General features: G+C 39.8%; 1 protein-coding gene across 4 annotated transcripts in view; it reads right to left on the reverse strand.

Annotated features, from left to right (window-relative positions):
* TBL1X (transducin beta like 1 X-linked) overlaps positions 1–21989 on the reverse strand; it is a 196343-nt gene that overhangs the window by 120403 nt on the left and 53951 nt on the right. For all 4 annotated transcript variants that reach the window (XM_065677477.1, XM_065677473.1, XM_065677474.1 and 1 more), the window contains one exon: positions 19097–19168. The gene's annotated coding sequence lies outside the window, so the exon portion shown is untranslated. The remainder of the gene's footprint in view (positions 1–19096; positions 19169–21989) is intronic.

Here is a 21989-nt window from a genome sequence, read left to right on the forward strand (position 1 = left end):
GGAATTTACTTGGTAATGTTAGTGAGAATACTCATTTGGGTGAGAATATTATTTAAGACAAATTCTGTTGTGTGTCAGAGCTGTCAACATCCTTGTGACTTTTGGTCCTCCAAGTACACTTTACACTCCCTCATTTAAACGCTCCAGAAGTGGTGCCAAATGCAGGAGAGAGGACGGTGAAATCCTGTTCCATGTAAAGGGCTTCAGCATTGTGCTCACAAGCTATTTTTCAACAAATCCTTGCTATTTAAATGCATTTGGTTTGCATTCAGGTGGGCATGCAAGGACATCCTGACTTTCAGCATTACTGAAGATACAGCAATAATACATTCTTGAAGAGTGTTCAGTCCTGAAGAGAGTCTTAGTTTTCTCTTCCCCAATACCATAACATGTACTGTATACTATCACCTCAAAACCCAGCTAACATAGAAGCCAGAGGGGATATATGTACCAGACAGGGAGACTCACTACATCCTAAAGTAATATTGTAAACACATACTCATTTCAATAAAACCTAAAATAACGTGCTAAGCAATTAAAGCTATTAATCTGAATAATTTTGTTCATTTCCATAATCCCACTGTAAAGACCTTGGAATCTGCAGAGAGACTTCTACAGAAGAATAAGGAGTAACATCATTATGTCAATGGAACACCATTACAATCTGGGAAAAACCTATTACTGATGAAATTGAAAAATAAAGCAGCGTGCATGTCAGCCCTGCAAAGCAAGCAGCTGATTCCTAGGCTCGATTGTGTGGAAAGGGAGAAATTATATGAGAATAAAAGACTGTGAAAGCTGCTCCATTTTTAGAACACAGAGAACACAAAATTGTAAACATTTTACAGTAGGTCAGGTTCAGGGCCTAACACTGGCAGCCTAGCATTCACGTTGTGTAACAAAAATGCAGCAGAGATCTCTCCAAAGCAACTCCACATTATTAGTCCATTGAAATATTTATTTGGCAAGACAGAACATCAATAGCATTATCTCATAAGTCTTCTATTTTTAAAATATTTGGAATTACATCAGATGGGCCTAATGCTCAAACCACTTTGTTGCAACATTCTTTTAAAAGATAAATAAAACCTCCTAGCCTCATCTGAATTATTTATTCTTCTCTCTTCAGAATTACGAGCCAGTGGATATCAGTATAAAGCAGCTCAGAAGCATACAATCCAGCCAGCTGTTTCCAAGATACAATAGAAGACAAGAAGCCTTGATCAATAATAATGTATCATTATTTGTATTAAGCTGCTGCCTAGAAATCCTAACCATGAGTCTTATATGCAAGATGATACTAAAATCTAGAAAATTCAAATTAAAAAAATAATAATTTTTATTTTATTATAAAAATAAAATAAAGACAAGATAATCCTTATCCACAGAAGTTGTAATTTAAGAATAAAATCAGAGATATGGGATGGATGTATTCTGGTAGATGAGAAGTATAAACGAAACAATGCATATGTCTCCAGGCCACATTGCAACGGACATACTCGTACTAGTTTGAGTACTCAAGACACACTACGTTCCACATTATTTAAGTTTTCCCGTAGTAAAGGGTAACGGTCCCAGGTAAAGCACTGCCCTAAAGAAGCTGCACTGTTTAACAAACCATGCTAACTTGGGCTTCTGTACAAAACCCCACACTGTGCAGTACTGTTACAGCCAGTAAACAAACATTGCTCAGCATTTTCAATGCCATAATTTGTTCTTCTTTGTTTTAAAGTGGCTGCCTCTTGGAGTCACCTGATCTGGATGTCACACTCTGCCCAAATTCATGTTGTCACAGACCTTGCGGGACCCATCCAAAAAAAAGGGGTATAATGAAAGCAGGCAGCTAGGTAACAAGCCTGCTCCAAAAAGCACTGCAGTGGAGCCGGCTCCCCTCCTGCTCAGAGGGAAGGAGCAGCTCTGCCAGCTTCTATGCTGGCACAGTGATACGAAACAGGTATTCTTTCCAAAGGGCTTTCCAAAACAAAACCTGCAGTTTTCCTTCCAGTTCCATTTTCAGACTCTTCTGCTCCAGTTGTTAAAAAAGAAATGAGTGGCAGAAGAATAAATGTGAAGCAAATTGTAACATCTACGAATCGCTTCCCTCCTTTTCCTTTGACCCACACGCAATTTGAATGTGTAATTCCCTGAAAAAGTCCTTTTTTCAACCCAGTACAAACAAACAAACAAACAAACAAATGTTTGGCTCTAGAAAATACAAAGGAAACACAGTGAGGGTTTGACTGACAAGAACATGTCTTCTGTTTGCTATCAGTACAGCTGAAGTGATCTCTGAAGCGTTTTCCCTGGGCTTGCAGTGACACTGAAAAAGCACAGCTGACCTCTGGAAGAGGGAAATCAGCTTCATGGGCACTCTCATGTTTTCAAATGATATGCAACATAGCATTCATGGAATTGGATGTGTTCTAGCACAGGTTTTACAGGACTATGTTTAACTGAGAAAAGGAGCCAAAACATCTCTTAATTACAAAATGGAGTACACTACCTTTTGCCTTCAATGGATTTGGGCTACACAGGTTGTGATTATGCTCAAAACCAACACTGGTACTGCAGAGAAGGTTTATTGCACTACTGTGTTAAAGAGATGACTGGGAGGAAGAGGAAAAGCCTATTCAAGGGAATAAATGAGACCTCAGAAACACAACATACATCAGAGCCACAATACTAGTATTGCTGGTAGTCATGTGAAAACAACCCATCTTGGAAGTTGGTAGGAAAGCCCACAGCTAAAGGCAACATACCTGTGGGGTTTTGTTAGTGTTTTTAGTTGGGTTTTTTTTTCCTGTTCTCTCCCTTATCACTATAAACAGATGCAGATGATTAGGAGCCTAGCTGTTAAGAGCTCTGGTAGTTCCAGACCAGAGAGCCCCCATGCACAACCTACCAGGCAGAAGGGGTTACACAAACCCAGAGCCATAGGCTTCCACAGGAGCTCACATGGTACCTTGCATTTGCTTGGGCAGTCGATGAAGGATTAAGCCCAGCAGATGAGTACAACAGATAATTGTCGCATCTTAAACCACCATAGCTAAATCTCCCAGAGTTTATGAGACAGCTGTTTACATTAAAGGTCCAAATGCCAAAGGAGATGATCACTCTTTTTGAAAGACTTCCCATGATACTCCAAATAAGCTACTTTCTTGCTCTCCTAGAGTTCCTTATACAATTTCTGCCTTTTCCAACTGGCTACTGAGAGAAGGAATTCATTAAAGCATTGATACCATTTGAAGAATGGAAGGAAACTGCTACAAAAGCTAGTACAATTTGCTAGAAATTGTTTTTATTATCCTACTTAATAATGGGATAATGCACTTGAATAGCAGAGAATTTTGTAGTGGGTTATTCAGAGTGAATTGTTTTGTGCAGATCATTTCTGCATTAATATTAAAACCTTCTTGGCCTAGAGATAACTTCAATGTAACGGTTATATGCATTTCTATTTCATGTCACATAATGTCTGCTTAAAATGCAATGCTATATCACTCAAAAGGTGAGAAAATGAAGAAAGTAATTTTTAGAAGCACTAAATACTTTAGAAAGCAACATTTCATTAACATAATCAGTAAAAAGTGAGTGATTACAGTACCAGCACTTTAGGAGACAAATTTCAACCCTAATTCTCACCCTGTATATATATGCATATAGAGAGACACGCATGCACCCCTGTCGTGCACACCCCCATCTCTGAAGGGCTCCCAAGGAGCCCTGATGAGGGTTTGGAATGGCTTCTTCTACCCCCTCCTCAGAAGCAGCTACCCTTGAAGCACACCATCCAAAATGACAGTGCTGTATGGCAAATCTGCAAGGACTGAAGTCAGGCAGCTACCTGGAAAGAAGAGGCATCCTTCATAGTGTATTTATAAATGCTAAACGGCCCAGGAAACTGCTGAGAGATTTCTCATGCTCAGATCCTCATTTTCTCCTGCGTGGTCATCCCTGGGACAGCTCTGGAAAACAAGGCAGCCATTTTCTCATAAGCTGTTACACTCGGCAAACCAGATTGAAGTGCTTGATAAGCTGCTGTTCTCTTCCGTGCCTGCAGCGATCGAGGGGAAAAACAACCCATCACCCACAAACAGGTACAACCACAGCCATTTCTGTGCTTGCCTGCTATGAGTCAGGCACAGCCGCACAGATGGGGCCGGCGGAGGGGAGGGATGGGGAGGCCTGGATGCAAACACATCAACATGCATGGCAAGTGCCTGCCCTGCCCCAGCTGCTGATCCCTCAGTTCATCCCTGCAAAGCCTCATGGACCCACAAAACAGTACTGCTTCCTCACAGCTCTGTGTTCCCCAAAATTAACAGCCTCTGTATGAAAATACTTTGCTTCTGCAGAACCTGTAGGTCTAAGGTACTGCCTTGTGCAGGTATGAAAAATGCCCCCAACCTTGGAGTCAGTACAGGAAGCAAGGGATTTTAATGTGCAGCTGGCAGACACACATACACGTGCACTTATACGCACATAACTTGCATAAGCAACATGGCTGTAAGCAACATCTCTCACACATAAGTAACCACTCTCAAATAAATTGTTAGGTAACCAGACTAAAAACCAGCGAGCACTCCAACCCCTTACAGTGTACAAAGCCGGAAATTCAAAATCACTTCTCACTTGAAAATATAATGTCTGTCCCTACATGTAAAGCAAGAAGCCATCACACCTATACTTATGTTTACTTCTGTTTCCTATTACCATCCTCTTTCTTGTAATGTTCCTAAAACTGCCTAATTTGCAGCAGTGTTCTGAAACTGGCTACAAGAAGCCCAGTCCCATTCCAAATGTGTTCAGACTTAGCTATGCTCAAAGCTGCTGGGGAAAAAAAAAAAAAGTCACACTTAGGTTTTGTCAGCAGACTACTGAAAACCGGCTGCTAAAGTCTCCCACTACACCACGCATGCTACCGTCCAGTCCTGGATCTTGGTCTCAGCACGAAGTCAGGATCCAGCCAGCACCCAGCCAGCAGGCAGCTCTGCCAGCTCACCCGGCTATGAAGGAAGCCCAACCTGAAGGGGCAGGGGGGGATGGACACATACCCCCATTTGGCCACCTGGGGATGGCTTCTGCTTGGCTGGAGTCAGTGTGCTGTGCCGGGCTCCTTCACCCACAGGATGCACAAATGGAAGGCGATGCCCTGAAGCCACTCAAGTCCCCATGCCCCAGGATCAGTTTCATACACAGAGGGTCTGGCAGACCTGCCTGGCTTGGTTCTGCTGGTGCACAGGCATGTTTAGTTCATTACATTCAACTCAGACATCTTTTTGCAGTGGCTGGTCTGCATGAGATAGCAGTACAATCCTGCTACCTAATGCACTCATTTAGGACAGCTTTCAGAGATTTTGTCAAACAGTGTCAATGGCTGGGAATCCCCAAACAGGACTGCTGTCATTCTGTGTGTTTTTAGCACTACACCTAGTAAATTTCCTTCTGCTACAGAAAACAGTAGAACAGCCAAGGAGATGGCACATGAACAAAAATGCTATTAAGACTGTGGTGACCCTAAATATGAGAAAAGGATACCCAAACTGTCAAAACCTAAGGCACCCCGTCTCCCTTGCTTCCTCTGGCCAAAGGCACAACCTTGCTCTGACCCCCCTGCTCCCTACCACTTCCTCAGGTTCTGGGCAGCTCCTGACACCATCCACTGCTGCTCCCACACTGGGCAAACAGCAGCAGATGAACTCGGGCAACACTAACAGAGAGACATTTCTTGCCCTAGTGCCTGCTCCAGCTTTTAAGCGCGAGCATTAAGTTTGCCCCTGCAACTTTTGCATTTGCACTTTCACACGTGCTTGCTAAGGCCGTTGTTAAATCAAGATGGTACCTACCCATAATCCTTAACGCTGCCAACTCTGTAACTCTTTCCCAAAGTTACTGCATTATTTTACATGATGCTCTGCAATGGGGAAACTGTAAAGGATGGCAGAACTCCAGAGGCAACTCTCACTAGTTTTGCAGAACCCCCCGATAAAACAGAAAGCCCAAATGAATGCAAGCAGAGCACCAACACTTCAAACATGTGATGCACTCATCAGTCACCAGAATAACTGAAACACAGCCATGTTCTGCATGATTAGCTGGTGCAGAACACGTTTGTTCTGTGACCATTGATTTTTACTGGATAAAGTCTTGTATTTCTGCCAAGTATACATGCACCAAGGCATTTTTAATCTCTTTTATTTTGGAATGCGGGATAGTGTAAGAGTAGAAAGTCTTCTCACCCCACTAAAATTCGAAGTATGTAAAACCACAGCTCTATCAATCATGCCATCTGTGCTAGAAATGCCATTCTTTTTTTTTTGCCACAGGACTATTACATCATGTGCAGGTGTAACCTCTAAAAATATATCACAGAAGAGATATGTAAAACCAGACTACTCTTGATAAAACAGCAAGCAGAAATAACCCCATGCTGATCTAGCACGTACCTCTTGGCACTGGAGGTTTTCTCACTAGACCTGCAGCCCTCGTGCTGAAACTCAGTCTCTGGAAGGGAAGTGCACAGTTCCTCACACCTGTTTCGTACCATCAAACCAGACAAAATGGCTTGATCTGTTCCAGGAAGGAAGGAGTTCAGCAGTGGAGTGAGGAGTCAGACAAGCACCATATGGTCAGAAGGGAGGGAAGACAAAAGTGAGGGCCGAACCACCTCTCTCAGCAGCAGCGAGAGTTACATTGGCTCAGCTGTGTTGTCTAATCAAGTATTCTAAATCAATTAAGACTGAAGCCAATTTGTACACATGGATCTTTGTATTTATAAATGAACCTAAATTTTTCACAGTAATATTCCATACGGTTTAACTCCTGTAGTACATGGACAGAAACCAATGACTGGCTGAGTTCATTAGCATGAAACATTGCAGATTTATCAGACAAGCCTCTGTCCAGCAGTGCGAAAAATGAGCAGTAAATGAATGAGCCTCTTCCTGCCCCATAAAATAACGGTCCCCAGTGCAGGAATGTCAGTTAATGTCAGTTAACAGTAAAGATGCTCTGTCACCAGGTCCAAGCTCCAGCCTGCTGAGGTTATTTCTATAACATCATCATCATTATGACAGTTTACTGACATCAGTCATCTGCTAAGAAGACTGCTAGTGTTTGTAAATAACTCCCACCCATGTTCCCAGAATACTGGAATTCTCACAGGTTTTAAAGAAGACAGAAAACCACTTTCTCTGCCTGAAGAGCTCTTCCCCGGGTTTTTATTTGGGGGATGAAGCTCAAGCAGAGGCAGGGTGGCTGCAGACACCCGCTGAGGTAATTCTTCACGCATCCCTACCTCACACTTCTCTGCACAAACAGCTGAGTTGCTTGTCATTCCACGGCCCAGGATGGTGATATATAGCCTGTTCTAGGCAGACTGGATCTAGCAATAGTTTATTTTCAAAAGGTGCACAACAAAGTAAAGCATTTCAGCAGTGACTCAGCGTTGTGTATTAATAGCCAGACGAAGCTTATTTCAGACCCTACTGTTGCCATGTGCCAGGGACAGAGGCTGGATCAGACTGTTGATCTGACTGGAAGCTTACCTCACAAATATAGCCATTTTTCAGCACAACAGAGCCAACAGCACCCAGGGAACACAGGTCAAGGAGAAGGGGAGGGAGGGCAGGACAGGCGCTCCTGGAGCTGCTGCATTTGAATCAACTCAGGTCAATTGCGGAGAGTAGCAGTAGAAAGCAGAGAATGAGAGGCTGCTGAAGTTGTGAAGAACTGGGCCCTTGATTAAGTCTTTATGCGCACTATGCAAAGTGAATGGAACAGAAAACAGTGTTGAGAAGAATCCTGTATGTTCATCCTGCATGCACATAAATACCTGAGTGCAGAATTAAGAGAATCAGCTCCCCATATATGCTCTTGGTCACACTGGAAAGCACAGGGAGATGAAAAACAAAAAGTCACCATAATCTGATTAGCTGTGTAATTAAACTGTGAAATCAATAAGCAAAACTATATGGACGGTTTTTTCAGCACAGTATACTGGAGACAAAATGGGAAACCTGGTGGAAATGTAATGGGATAAAGTAACAGATGGTAGGTGGACACCCAGGAGACAGGGAACGTGTTTAAAAATGAAACTGGCTAATATTATGATTAAGAGTATGAGCAATATCACATGGCACCAAGTTGAACTAGAATGTAAGTAGTAAGGCTGTAAAAACCTTATTATTCTAGGTTAGACTTACATGTTTATAGACAACTACAAGACAAATGGAAGAACACTTAAAAAAGGCTCTACGTAACCCAAGTATCTGGGCTGTTTAAGGGAATGGATCTTGACCTTGTCTTGAGAAGCATGTCAAGCAACTGTCTACAAATATGACACAGGATATCACAAAGAGGACAAGCAATTAAATTAATCAGCAAAGATATAACAATAAATAATGAACTCATTGTACATAAAAGAAAACACGAGTCACATTTCTTGAAACATCTTAGAAAGTAGAACAGCTACCAATGGAGCTAGTGGAGCTGTGCAAACCACCATCATCTGGGCAACCTAAAGCCTCCTGACAGCTCCACCATTCTACCAGCCCTGTAAGGACTCCAGGGAAAAAACACCCTAGATCAATCCCCATCCACTTTTTCAAACACAAATACATCAATAACTTCCAGCAAAATCTTTCAAATAACCCACTGTTCTTCCAGTTGGCACACATGCAGATTACAGATTGTAGTCTATAAATTGAACACTCAAGCAGGTCAACTCAAGGTGGCCTCTCATGCTACACTTTCAGTCTTCTCTTGAATACAATCAAGTTTGCTATTGGAGTCGTAGGAAACTATGGTGGTCCTGTACCTTCCAAATATTTGCCAACAATTAAATAATATCTATAAACAGTACAGTCCAGCTGTAGAACTGCTTATGTCTCCATAAAATAAATAAACATTATAGATATAAACTCCAGATATATACAGATAGATGGATACATATATACATACAATAGAGAGAGTGTTAAATGGAGCAGATATAAACAAATGATAAAAAAAGATATAAACGAATGCTGGATTATTATAAGCCAGTTATTTATGTAGATTTATTTTAAAATATGTCTGATTGCATTCATAGCACTGATGAAAAGAACAGTAACGCACTAAACATCATTAAACACTTAAACTAAAATTCCTCCTTGATCGTCCCTTCACAACCACTTTGATTCCACTTTGCCACCCAGGACAAGAATAATCACATGACCCCAAGGTCGGAAAATTCTTACTCTGTTCTAAGAGCAAACTAAATCATTTCCAAGAGGGGAACCCTCTCCCATGCATGGTCCTGCTTTTGGCTCTCCCATATCTGACTGGCACTAATTTAAATTAGGGGACTGGTAGCTTTAGCACTTCAGCTGATATCAATTACCATTATATCATGCAAAGCACTCCCTGAAGTAATCAGGAGCTAAGCTGCTTATGGAAATAGTGTAAAAACCGCACCAGAAATGAAATAGAAGCCAGTACACAGCACAGACATAACCAGCCCTTCTGTAAAAAAATGGGCAGCTGCATTCTGCATCAGCAGAATTACAGCCATTTCTGTGAACAGTTTTAAGGTGCATGGAGAGGTCACTGTCTTCCATAGATGGGGTTACTGCAAAGCCAAGGTATAAGAGCTATAGCAAAGCAGCAACTGGGTGCTGGCCTGCCTTAAAACATCCTAAACAGAGTAAGCCAGAACGATGCTGACTATGACACAGCTTCAGAGCAGGCACTGTCCTCTAATTTACTCACAGCTAGCTCATAAAAACTTCCTAGTGCTTTTACAACCATAAAATCCAATAAGCTAAGCCTCCAAAACACAGATTTTTATTTTTATTTTTTTATCCTAGTCCAGGAAAATGTTGAGAGGTAATGAGTTTGGGCCCAATTCAGTGTGATGTAAGGAACCATGAACAAGAAACACACTTAGGAGGCCTAAGCTGTTAACAGCCATCTTGTTGTGCTTGTGTCTGTGCTTGGTATCCCACCTCAAAGGCTTTTGCCCAGGCACAAAGTGTTTTGTTTCAAGGATGCTTAAACCAGTACTTGTCACTCAGGGCAAGCTTGCTCAACTGAGGACCCAGCTAAAGTCAGTCAGGGCCCACTTTAAGTGTACTGGAAGGGCAGATATAGATAGGCTTCCTGGCACCCTTCCATCTTACAATTTCCTACTGCTATTACACTGATGATTCAAATCTAATTTTAACAAGCAAGCCAGCCTTCTGCTGTCAGCAACCATTGTTCCAAGACAGAAGGAAAATACTTTAAACATATTTTCATGCCTTTCAACATCTGCATTTTTGTATTGCCTTTGTTCTTGGAGAGGGGCACAGAAAAGGAAAATAAGGGAAGCACTTCCCAAGGTAGGGAGCTAGGATATCAGTGCTGTCACTTATCATTTCCTAAACAAGCCTGATTTTTCCAAACAATACATGGCTAGTGGAAGTGCATTATTAATTTAAGAACTAATGGTTTGAAAGGCTAAAAAACCTGCTACAGTAACAAAGGAAGTTTCAAAAACACATTCCCCTAAGATCACATAAAAATAATGGGGTTAGTTTCAAAAACACAAAAACATTTTCCATATCCTGTGGTTGAATTCAGTCCTACACAGCCACAATACTTTTTTTCCCCCAATAACTAACTATATGAATCTCTTTACAGCTAAGTTTGCATGTAAATGAAAGGTCTCCACCATCTAAACGTTTCCTTGATTGTATACCATCTCAGAAGAGGAGACTACTTGCCACGTTTCTAAGTGTTGGCATGAAAGAACAGAAAAAGCAAAGCAATTTGAATATTCTTCCACCTATTTTCTGATGCCCTTCAAAAGCAACATCAACATGCCATAATAAAGAGCTGAGTTAATTAGTTGTACAGCAAAATAACTCATCCTGTATAATGTGCAATTGGAAAAATTGCAAGTGGTAAGATACTCACTGAACATAACCAGTTCTGCAGATTACTGGGGAAGCGGAACATAAACATGGTTTCAGTAACCAAGGATAAGACACCAACAAGCAGAGAAAAGTCTTCCTGAGAAGGAAGAAACAGCTCAATTTGTTCTGAGCTAACCTGAGCCCAGTCAAGCTAGCTATGTAGCACATACTGCCGTTTATATCATATGATTTTAAGACCAAAAATCTGCAGGCCTCCTAAACAAAACAAACGCTATCCTGAAATATGTCCTGAAATACGTAAGGTGCTTCCATTACCTGGAATTCAAATCACAGAAGGTTGTTTATACATTGGAATGGGAAATATTTAATAGCATTTAACACGCTAATAGGTACAAAAAATATTACCCGTGTAACACACTGCCTTGTTTATATACAGCCTGTGTAAAATACAGTGCTACGCTGTTGACTGAATGGCAGTAGTCAGAACATGGGGGATCAAGCGTCACAGTCCTCTTAGAGCTTATGGAACCTGCGCAAGGTATTTAATTCAATCTCTTTGTTCTAATCAGCAACATTTGATTTCATCCACATTCAGGAAGTTATTAATCTAAAAAAGCTAAGATTCTTTCCTTTCTTCTTTTCTCCCAAACCCATTTCTTCTTCTATAAAATTATTACCATAAATAAAATATTTCTGTGATACTTACAGCCAATTGCACTGTCCAATAAAGGACACCTTGAAAAAGGCCAAGGTGTCATAGAGGTAACTTTTGGAGCAGCACAAATTCCTGAACTATTTCTTCAGTTTCTCGCACAGTAACTACTGTGTTGCAACTGTCTTCCAGAAACATGACCATCATCTTGCTAAAAATTCTGTGTGTATGAAAGCCCTACTCTTGACTGGTGACCTTCATCAGAAGGAAGGCAAAAAGAGGTCACCAGTGCATTATCTAACTGGGTTCCTCAACTGCACAAGTTCTGAAACTCAAACATGGAATTCCTGCATTACACATGACTTCTGAAACATAGAAAGAAATCTGAACAGGATGTAAAAATTTCAGCTAATGGACAATTTCTCATATCAATTTCAGCTATTTTCCAGCTTTAAAATAGCTATCAACATTGGGGGAATAACAAACTCTGTTTTCCAGTGCATCTTTTTATATCTATAACTTCCAAACAAAAGAGCCTTCTCATACCATAAATCTGCACACACTTATTACCACATGATGACCAACTCATAATTTCAGAATCTACTTGACAAAATGCACTGGATTTTATCAGTTTCCTAACAGAAAGATGACTTTCTTTTCCCAAACTTTCTCCACAATACATCCAAACACTTTGAGCTCCAAGTCTGAATACTGCTTCTCCACACTGCACCTCCATACTAGTTAAATATCATCCATTCCATATATGGATAGTAAATACACTTTTTATCTGTTAGTCTTGCAATCCTACATCAAAACACCGTATGACTGAATGGTAGACTTACGGATAGTATGGCTACAGCACACCCCAAGTTACACAAATGACAGCTTCTGAAGGAGCTTTAGGTAATACTGGCTTGCACAGATGAAAACAGAAAGAGATCGCCTTTACACTATCTTAACAAGTGAGCCGGATAACATGAAATAATGAACTGAAAGCACAATATGAAAATGAATGTCTCAAATTGCCTGGAAATCTGGAATGGGGAAGCAGAAGACAAATGCTTGTATTCAGCTCAGAACAAGGATGTTCAGAAACAGCTCAACAGAGCTTTTTCCAGTGACTACAACTGGAGCCAATAACTGCTGGATTTGCTTACAAATTCAGCCTGTGTTTTAGAGACAGGACACGGGACAGGCTACTGCAAAAGTAAGGAAATACTTAAGCACGTGTTCTCATCATATAGTATTAGCCTTGCACATCTGGCTTCAAAGCACAGGAGATACTGCAGCCACTGCTTTCCTCAGTGCACATGTGCACACAAACCACTAAGCTATTTTGCATTGATGCTTAACATTGACTAGTAGAAGTTAGAGAAAGGAAGGCCTTGGGATTTAATGCAGTGAAAAGAAAATACAAAAAAAAATAGAAAATAACAAAAATACAGTACTTAGGAAAATGCAAGATACAAGCCTGGTCCAAAAAAACCAAAACAAAAGAAACAAACAAAAAAACCCCAAAACAGACAAACAAAAAACCCCAAAGCAAAACATAATAAGGAAGCAAAGGAAGGAAGGGAAAAAGTGCACTGAGCCACACCTCAAGTGGGAGATACTATAGACAGGCAAGCTCCATAGTAGAATTTTTTTGAAAAGAAAAGCATCAGAAGTGATGCTAACGGAAAAAACATACATCCTTTATAAATTTAGGAGTCCCATGACTCCTGCATCTCCTGGTTAAATGAAGGGGGAGGGAAGGTGTCTCTAAAAAGCAAAAGCCTGAAGAACTGACATTTGAGTGAAGACAAAGAGATAAATTTGTACAGGTGACAAATGGCAAAGTGGGGCAAAGAGAAAGTGGGGTAAGAGTTTACAAATATCTAAAGGAGGAATCTGCAGAGCAGAAAAAGGAAGACATTTTCTATCCGATATGTAAGCTCAAGGAAGAGTAAATGGAAACACTGGTGGGCATTTTTAAAATGGAAAATATTGAGTGACTAGCAGGAAATTCTTTTTGGAGGGGAATAACTGTTGGCATGTGAAAAACACTACCAGAGGGAATGCTGGAAAGCTACTGCTGGACGCAGTAACAGAAAATGCACTGATGGGAAGAGTCCTGTACCAGCAAGGAGGAGTGCCTTGGAATGTAAAAGACTACTTCCCAGTCTGCCTGTCCATACACTGTGCGTACTGTAACTAAGATATATTAGCTGAAAAATTGTGCTTCCTTTTTAATATAATGTTAATGTGCTTTATTACTGATTTTAACAGACTTTAATAGGAGGAAGCATATATTCAATTATTTTATTACATATGCTGAATACAAATGGCAAGCACCTGCACTCTGGTTTACTCCTTCCATCCTTACCCTCTCATAAAAAAGCACTGGCACATTTTAGAATTCAGAGCAGCCCTCCCCAGCCCAGCCGCTTTCTTGCCTGATTTGCTGGGATCTATATATCCAATCCAATTATTTTGATTCCCATTTCCAACCCTATCAGTGGTGCAGTGGTGCAAGAAATCAAAATGCCAGTCTCCCAAATGTGTTGGAACCTGAAAGCTAACAGCTACTCATTTGCAGAAGCATCACTGTGTGGCCCAAAGCTCCTGTCATCATGCAATTTATGTTCAGCATTCTGGATGTGACTTGAGAGGGGTTTCCCAGTGTACCAATACCGAACATTTCACATAACATTTCAGGTATGTTACAGGTTGTTGCACCATCTTGTTCTGTCACAGTGTAACTAACAAAACCCAGCAACACTCAGATTCTGTCCCTTTTAAAGTCTTCTTTAAGTCCTTCTTTGTTATCTTTCCCTTTATTTTCCTAAAACGGAAAAAAATAGGATCACACAAGCTTATCTTCCCTTAAATGATCAGAAGAAAGAGTCAGCAACACTCCTGCCAAAACACCTACTATCCTCTCAAGTCAGGGGGATCATATGTTGCTCACTCACTGCATTCCCTTGGGGGTCTTTTCCCTGACTATGTGCTTTCCCCCTCTTAAATTACCGTCTTACTTAGATTACTAATGCCTCAGCACCACCAAAAATATTCCCATTCATTTCCCCAGCTTTTACAAATATGATAACATGACTTGCGTTTAAATATAAGCGTCACCGTTTTACTTTTTATTATGAATATCATATGTTTGGCAAGCTGTCTGACCTTCCTTATGATGATGAATGCCACAGCAAACAATTTGCTGTATCTTTAAAGAAATGGCCAATTCAATTACATTATGCCAGAAGCTTTCAAATCCCTCTCTGCCAAACGTCTTTGCTATATCCTGCCACAGACAGCCCATTTGTATTCCAGCACAGTAGGACACTTGTTTTATTGAAGCACACAGTTCTAGTTAGGTACTATCAACACAGCACTATTTCAGTTCTCCAGCTCTGTGTTCCTTCCCACCCCCTCTACCCTGGGTTATTAGGGTTTTCAATTTTACTGACCAAACGTGAATGCATTACTAATTACATGCATGAAATCCAGTACTTATCGACTGCTAAAACAAAATACATTAGTGACCAATTACAGGGGTTCTTGGCAGCAATGGTTATCATTTTAGTGGGTTTAATCATTGCACTTAAAGTGAAGCTTGAGATCCCCTTTGAGATTACATCACTAATTGCTTCTGTTTTGCCAGTTACTGCATGAGCTGGTTTGCAGAAAGGATCACTAAAGAGGCTTTCTAAATATCGAAGAGCAGCAAACAGATGAAGCCTTCTGTAATGAGTCCCCCGCCCCCAATAAAACCACAGCATCACTTCATTCATACCACAATGCCAATCTCCGATACATATCCCCCTTGTCATCCCCTCTTTCCTTCTCACTCCTTGCTGGTTTAGACAACAGAAACACAGCTGCATTGCTGTTCACGTGAACTGTGTGACACACTACCATTTATTTGTGTAGATACTGAGAGGATTACACTTTAAAAAAAAACAACACATGTTTTCCACCCTCCTCTATGTTTTCAGACAGGACACAACTTGTTATTTTTATTATGATGGAATTTTTGAATGGTCTTAGACCTTTAAGAAGAAAAAAACCCAACCAAACCCAAAAAAAAACCAACCAAACAAACCCCAACAACAAGCTAGGCAAAGTACACAATTTATTATACACACAATACCACCCTAATAGGCTTCCACTCTCCAGCAATCCCTAAAAACAAACACTCCCCCTCCTAAGGAATTTGCCGTATAACATACTGTTCTTTAAAAGCCCACGTCTACCTCCAGATACCCACTAGTGATGAATTATCTGGTTACAGCTTCATAAAGCAGAAATGTCTCTATATTTTAATGCTGAGGCCAGCCACAGAACTCTGGTACCTTTCAAATTTAGTGATATACAGCTTTCCAAACACCAATGAAAGGCTGTGACACTTGGCTCCAGGCAAAACAAGGAGATATAATTTCATCAACATTTTAGGTCTGATCAAAATAAGCTGTCTTTCACAGACAGAAAGTGTGGGGGAGGGCTGTAACTACAGTTCTGTTAGCTGTCTGAAAACAAGCTATTTTAATAAATAAAATTTTCTGAATAAATGCTTGGTTCCTTTTTATTAAAAATGCAGCTACTTAGAGCTTTCCGCTTCTCAAGCACCACCTTCCAAACAATGAAGAATCCTTCTCAAAAATACAGAACCCCCTTCCCCCAAATCCTCAAACAAAAATTCTCATCAGATTAAAAAACCTTCTGGAATTATCTCATCAAATATCAACTTTTGGGGGATTTCGGTGAATGCTAAATTGATACAACTCTAATTAGAAACTTAACTGATCTCTGTGAGAGAGACTGGAGAGAAAGGGTTTAAATCCTCAGCAACTTCTAAGCTATGAACAGCAAAGTGTATGGTATCTTTAAAATCCCAGAAACCATACACTATCCTTTACAAAAATAATCACAGTCTCCCTGAAATTAACTCCTAAATGAAGCTGAAGAGCTTCACCCTACAGTATCAACAGGGTGTAGCAAGAGTACCAGTAGGCTTCACTTCAGCCTCTAAATATGGTATGGACTATTACCTACCGATCACCAAAAAAGAACATAATACAGCACACAGAGGGTTGCATCACAGATACGTTTTATCTTGCTTCAAACCCAGGTGTAGATTTGCACAAAAGCATCGATCTTTCCAGAACACTAGGCACAAAACTGCTACACGCAGGGTGCTCTCAAAAACAAGGACAGTTCATTTCCATGCTTAACTGAGAAAATCTTGCCCCAGGGCACTCAATTTCAAATCTGAATTAGAGTATCTGTAGGTGATGCAGTAACTACAACAACTGGCAAATAATGAACTGGATAAAACACCTAAATTGGAGTAGAGGTCAATCCTATATTCATAAAGGAAAAGACTACACAATTTAATTTGGATAATCCCCATCTCTTAGTTCAATAGTTCTTGATTTCTGACTCCTGCAAGCAACAACTAAGCACAATTTTCAAGCAAAAAGTAAGGTAACACTGGCATGGTATCTTGGTCAAGGCAGAAGTCACTACACATACAAATCCTCAAGCCCAGCAGAATGATCACATTTTTTTTGTATAGGCAAGCTCCTGTCTCGTACACAGCACAAAATTTAAACTGTAACTCTGAAAAGATTGCAATAGCACCTGGAATTTCTGGTGTTGCCTTCCAAATGAGGAAATGGGAACAAGACAGGAGAAGAAAATATTCCCTAAACGAACAGCTGAGCTTATGTAGCACCCAAGATACAAACGGTCAGGAAATACCTGTCTTTCATCACTGTCAAAAGCAATAGACTAAAATATGCAGAGTAGGACTGATAACACAGGAAATAAATGAAAACATTTGCTGCATGTTAGTACAGAACTTAAAAGAAACAAGACAAAAGCCTCTCTCAAAGGTCCCTGCTGGATTTAAAACAGAGCTGTTGAGCCAATTTTGATTTCAAAACATGTCATTATCATTTAAGAATGCTGAACTTCTTTAATAAACCTTACACCTGTTCACAAGCACACAGACCCCACTTCCTAACACTGTAAGTACAACAAGGCACAGTATTTGCAGGAACCAAAACTTCAGTGAGAACTACAAATGCACGGGAAAAGAATCAGTTACTTACAATACAGACTGGGGCACTATTTTTGATTCACTATGTAACTTGTAAATCAAAGAACGATAATGCTAAAAGCTGCCACGATGCATTTCTGAATGAATTAAAAAGGCTTATGTGTGTACGGCTCACAAAGCCTGGCACAGTTCTTCTAACTTACATACTTAATTCTCTCTAATATTAAAAGCAATGAGAGACTTTTTTGTCTACTATTTTATCGCAAAGAGATAAACACAGTAAATACTATGGCAAAATGAAATGTACTTTTTTATGCAGTGACGTGACAGATAGCAATTTATGAGTTCATGCATTCAGTACAAGAATATGATTAAACCACAGCACAGACTTAAGAGTGAAATGCACTGATAACAAGTTTAGACCAGATTAAATCGAGAGACACCCAGCTGATAAGTAGAGTTTGTAAAATATAATGTAGATACCAGTAAGGATATTCAACAAACTGAAGCCTTCCAAAACTAAACATAATTCTTTTAGCATGATAAATGCCAGCAGGAAGAAAGACTCCAGCTCCGGCAATTATTTCAGAAAACTCAATTAACTTGCCCATTATTAAAAATATGGTACCAGTAAAAAGACATTTTGTGCAATACTCTACTTATCTGCTCATTCATATTGCATGCATTTAATATATGAATATGTATGAATAAATAAATACATTAAATAAAACAACAAAGTATCTTTTTGACATGTAATTTATTGTAACCAGGATAGTGCTTCCATCGCCAGGAAAGGAAACTAGGTGGATAACTGAAAAACATTCTTCCTGCCTTTTTAGAAACCTGTGTAGGCTGGGTTTGGCACTTCAGACCTCCAGACACCCAACAATGTCTGCCACATGCCCTGTCAAAACTGAGGGAAGAAAAGCTGTCTCTGTCCTATTTCAATGGAAGCTCATCCAACTATTTTAATGGACGCAAAGCCAACAAAACTCATCTCAAACAATGTGAAATTAGCATTCCCCCTTTACACGACAACCACATTAGGCCTCCAAAGGTTGTCTGATCAACCTTCCTCCTCTGATGACCTCATACATGACCTGGCGCCTTCCTATGACTTCAGTCCTGCTGCATCTCAATGTGCTATTATGATCACGAACCAGCAAGATCATGTTTTAACTTTTAAAAATAAGAGAGGTTGCTCAAACTCAGAAATTAGTCTCAAGATAAAGAGCTGAAAAGACAAACCACCAAAATACCAAGAAATCCTGCATATAATCTATGTTTAATTATACGGAGGCTTTAAGGGTAGCAATAAAGAGCCCTGAAGGCTCTATACAACATTCCCTCCCTTTAGCTAGCTTTAGTACTTCTAGTCTTTCTTCATTCAAAAGCCAAGGTATTGTCTCAAGTTATAGATTACAATTAGGCAGGTAGATGCTGAAAAATATTCAACAGTTTTAACATTCTGTAAAGCTGATTTGCAGCTAAGCATTCACTTACTCAGGTGCAAGAACAGTCAAGCTCCCCAGTTTCCCACAGATTTCCCTTCAGGCCAGTTTTATCCTTAGGTACCTGTGTACAATAAAAAAGAAAAAAAAATATCAATTTATGTACCTCCTCATAAGTTCACCTTTTAATCATATCCACTCTTATGGCCCACAGTTCTCAGCAGTTTTAAAATTCAGATCCCCAGCTTTTCTAATAGGATTATTTCCCATCAATTTGCTTAACCAGAAACAAACTCAAAGCTTTTTTTCCCCCTGCAAAAAGACTGGATTTCATTTGACCAGTTCCACATATATATGTGTGTGTATATATATATATGTATCTCTATCTATTAGACATACCTTAACCTTAAACGAAAGTTTTCTATGGGAAACCTCATGTAAATTCCACCTACTAGAAGGTAAGATTGCATGATTCGTGTATATTTCATCACTTGTTTTTAGGAGCACAAAACAGGGAGCAATGCAGTTAAGACTTCGTTAGCAACAAATTTAAGCTACCTTAAAACTGTTAATGTGTGACAAGAAAATCCTACATACCCAATTACCACTTCAAAAATTGAAAGCAGGGTTGTGTACAGGTGCACTTGTCAGTTAAGGAGGAGCTCAAAAAATAAGGTTATTCTACTTTCTCCTGGCACTAGTACGAACTAAAGAAACATTTTCAAAATGTGCTATTCGACCATATGGAATCAATTTTTGCAGACATATGGAGCTCCAATTAAATAAGTGTGGCTTTGCTGACACAAAAGTCCACCTGCACATATTCAAATTTTCCAGAATTAGACCATCTAATTTAGAGCACCCCATCTAACAATAACAGAGCAGAGAAGCATTGCATTTCATATAACACAACCATTGAGACTAGTCTCTTGAACTAGCAGTTGCTTTGACCATGGCCAGAACATAACCAGACAAGATAGAATTAGTTCCCCTAAAATACAATTACATCAGATCAAAGGAAAATTATTTGTCATCTTCATCACACAAATAGATATGTAACTGGAAAAGCAAGCAACGTACAGTTTTTCACGGAAGATTCTACCAGAAGTCAATGGAAATTAAAAAACTGACTGTTAACATGCTTCCTGGTTTTCAAGTTTTCTTTACACACTGCATCCAGATTTTCCCAGGATAAATATAGGGAAAGCATACCATTTAACAGAGAAGGGGAAAAAAAAACCAAACACCACCACCCACAAAAACAAAACAAACAAAACAAATGCAAACAAAAGAATCAAAAAACCTCAAACAAAAAACAACACTCAAGCTATATACAAACATCAACCCCCTCAACAACCCTAAAACGTTAAAATAAGAAAGGAGTCTGACAAGGCGGAAGCTAACAAATTTTTGAGGCAAACACTTCAGAAGTCCCAATTTTTGTTTTTATTTTTTAAGGATTTGGAGTTAATTGGGCCTCCTTTTCCACATCTAGTCTGACTGGCTTTTTATTAGGAGACGACAAAAGTTTCTTCCAGAGGGCCCCAACCTCATTCAGTGGCTAGAAGTGAGTACTGAAAATCTACACATTAACTGAATTACATACATTCACAGCACACCTGTACACTTTATCTACTCCAGGTTATTCTGTGCTTTTTCAGAGCAGCATTCTAAGGACAGAAACGCTCATTCTCACACAGCGTCTCTTTGGTGCTCTCAGGATAACTACAGATTGCATTACAGTCTCTGCAAAGTACATCGTATGATCCCCATATGATCTGAGAACTTAACAAAACTTTTGAATTAGGCACATTACAAACTTCAGCGTTCAACCAGAGATTCCCAAAAGTCATTTATCAAGAGTACCTAGCCTTATATAATACTTTAATTATCTAGGGAAGTTACATTCATCTGCCTTAACTAAGCAACACATCTCTCCTTTCTTGTAGTGTGTTACCCCCTTCACTACCTGTCTCCATGTTTCTACAGCAAATAAAAACGAGTTTTCAAAGATATGTCTCCTTTTTCACACAGTCTTCATAAACTTCTGGTCCAGTGAAAAGACAGTACAATTTTAAGACTGCATAACTTAAAACTATAACAACAATGCGTATGTCCAAGGGAGCTCAGTTAACATACTCTAGACAACCAGAATTCTTCATTTTCACAGCTTTGCAGCATTTGATCTCTGTAACTCTAACAACGTCATTCAAGACAGCTTTCTGAGTTTGGATTAATTTCCAGCTCTTCTGAAGGCAGTAACTGTTGAAAAGGAGAAGCTCCATCTTGTTCAATACAGATACTCAGTCTCCCTCAAAACTTGGCCACCTCTCCTCCTCATCCAAGCTGTATCATTGCCAATCCTGCTATGGCTGCTACGCTTTCTGCTGAACTCCCTTCTAATGATGAGTGTTAAAGAGATTTGTACAAGGGCTAATGAGCAGAAACACTTAATTTCAGGATCCCAGAAGGACTTGATCAGAAGACAAGCCAAACCAGCAGAGCTGTCTGTGCAGAAGTAGGATTTCAGGCACTTAAATCCCTCACTATAGAAAACCAGAAACCTACGTATTTAGATGTCAAGGCAGCTGCATGAAGGCTTGGTGGACTGTAAAGACATCAGTCTGTTAGATTAACACCATCTACTCTTTCAAACACGTTTTTTTAATCATTCTGCAAAGAACCCAAATAAAGTTAGAGCCTAAATCTCAATCCAAACTCATTCTACGTTTCAGTTAACACACAGTTACCATTACTTCTTTACGCCACTCTTTGTGAAGACAAAACAGCCCTTGATTCAGTCAAATATATAAAGTACTTGGTGGGGGGAGGGAGGAATTTTTTTTTTAATTAAGAACATGGTTTTCGTGGCAGTGTTTACCAAGGGTAAGTTTGCTTATCTTCATTCCACTGGATAAAAGCAGATGATAGCATACCTTTACCTA

The sequence above is a fragment of the Lathamus discolor genome, chromosome 4 (assembly GCF_037157495.1).
Source record: "Lathamus discolor isolate bLatDis1 chromosome 4, bLatDis1.hap1, whole genome shotgun sequence".
Classification (NCBI taxonomy): domain Eukaryota; kingdom Metazoa; phylum Chordata; class Aves; order Psittaciformes; family Psittacidae; genus Lathamus; species Lathamus discolor.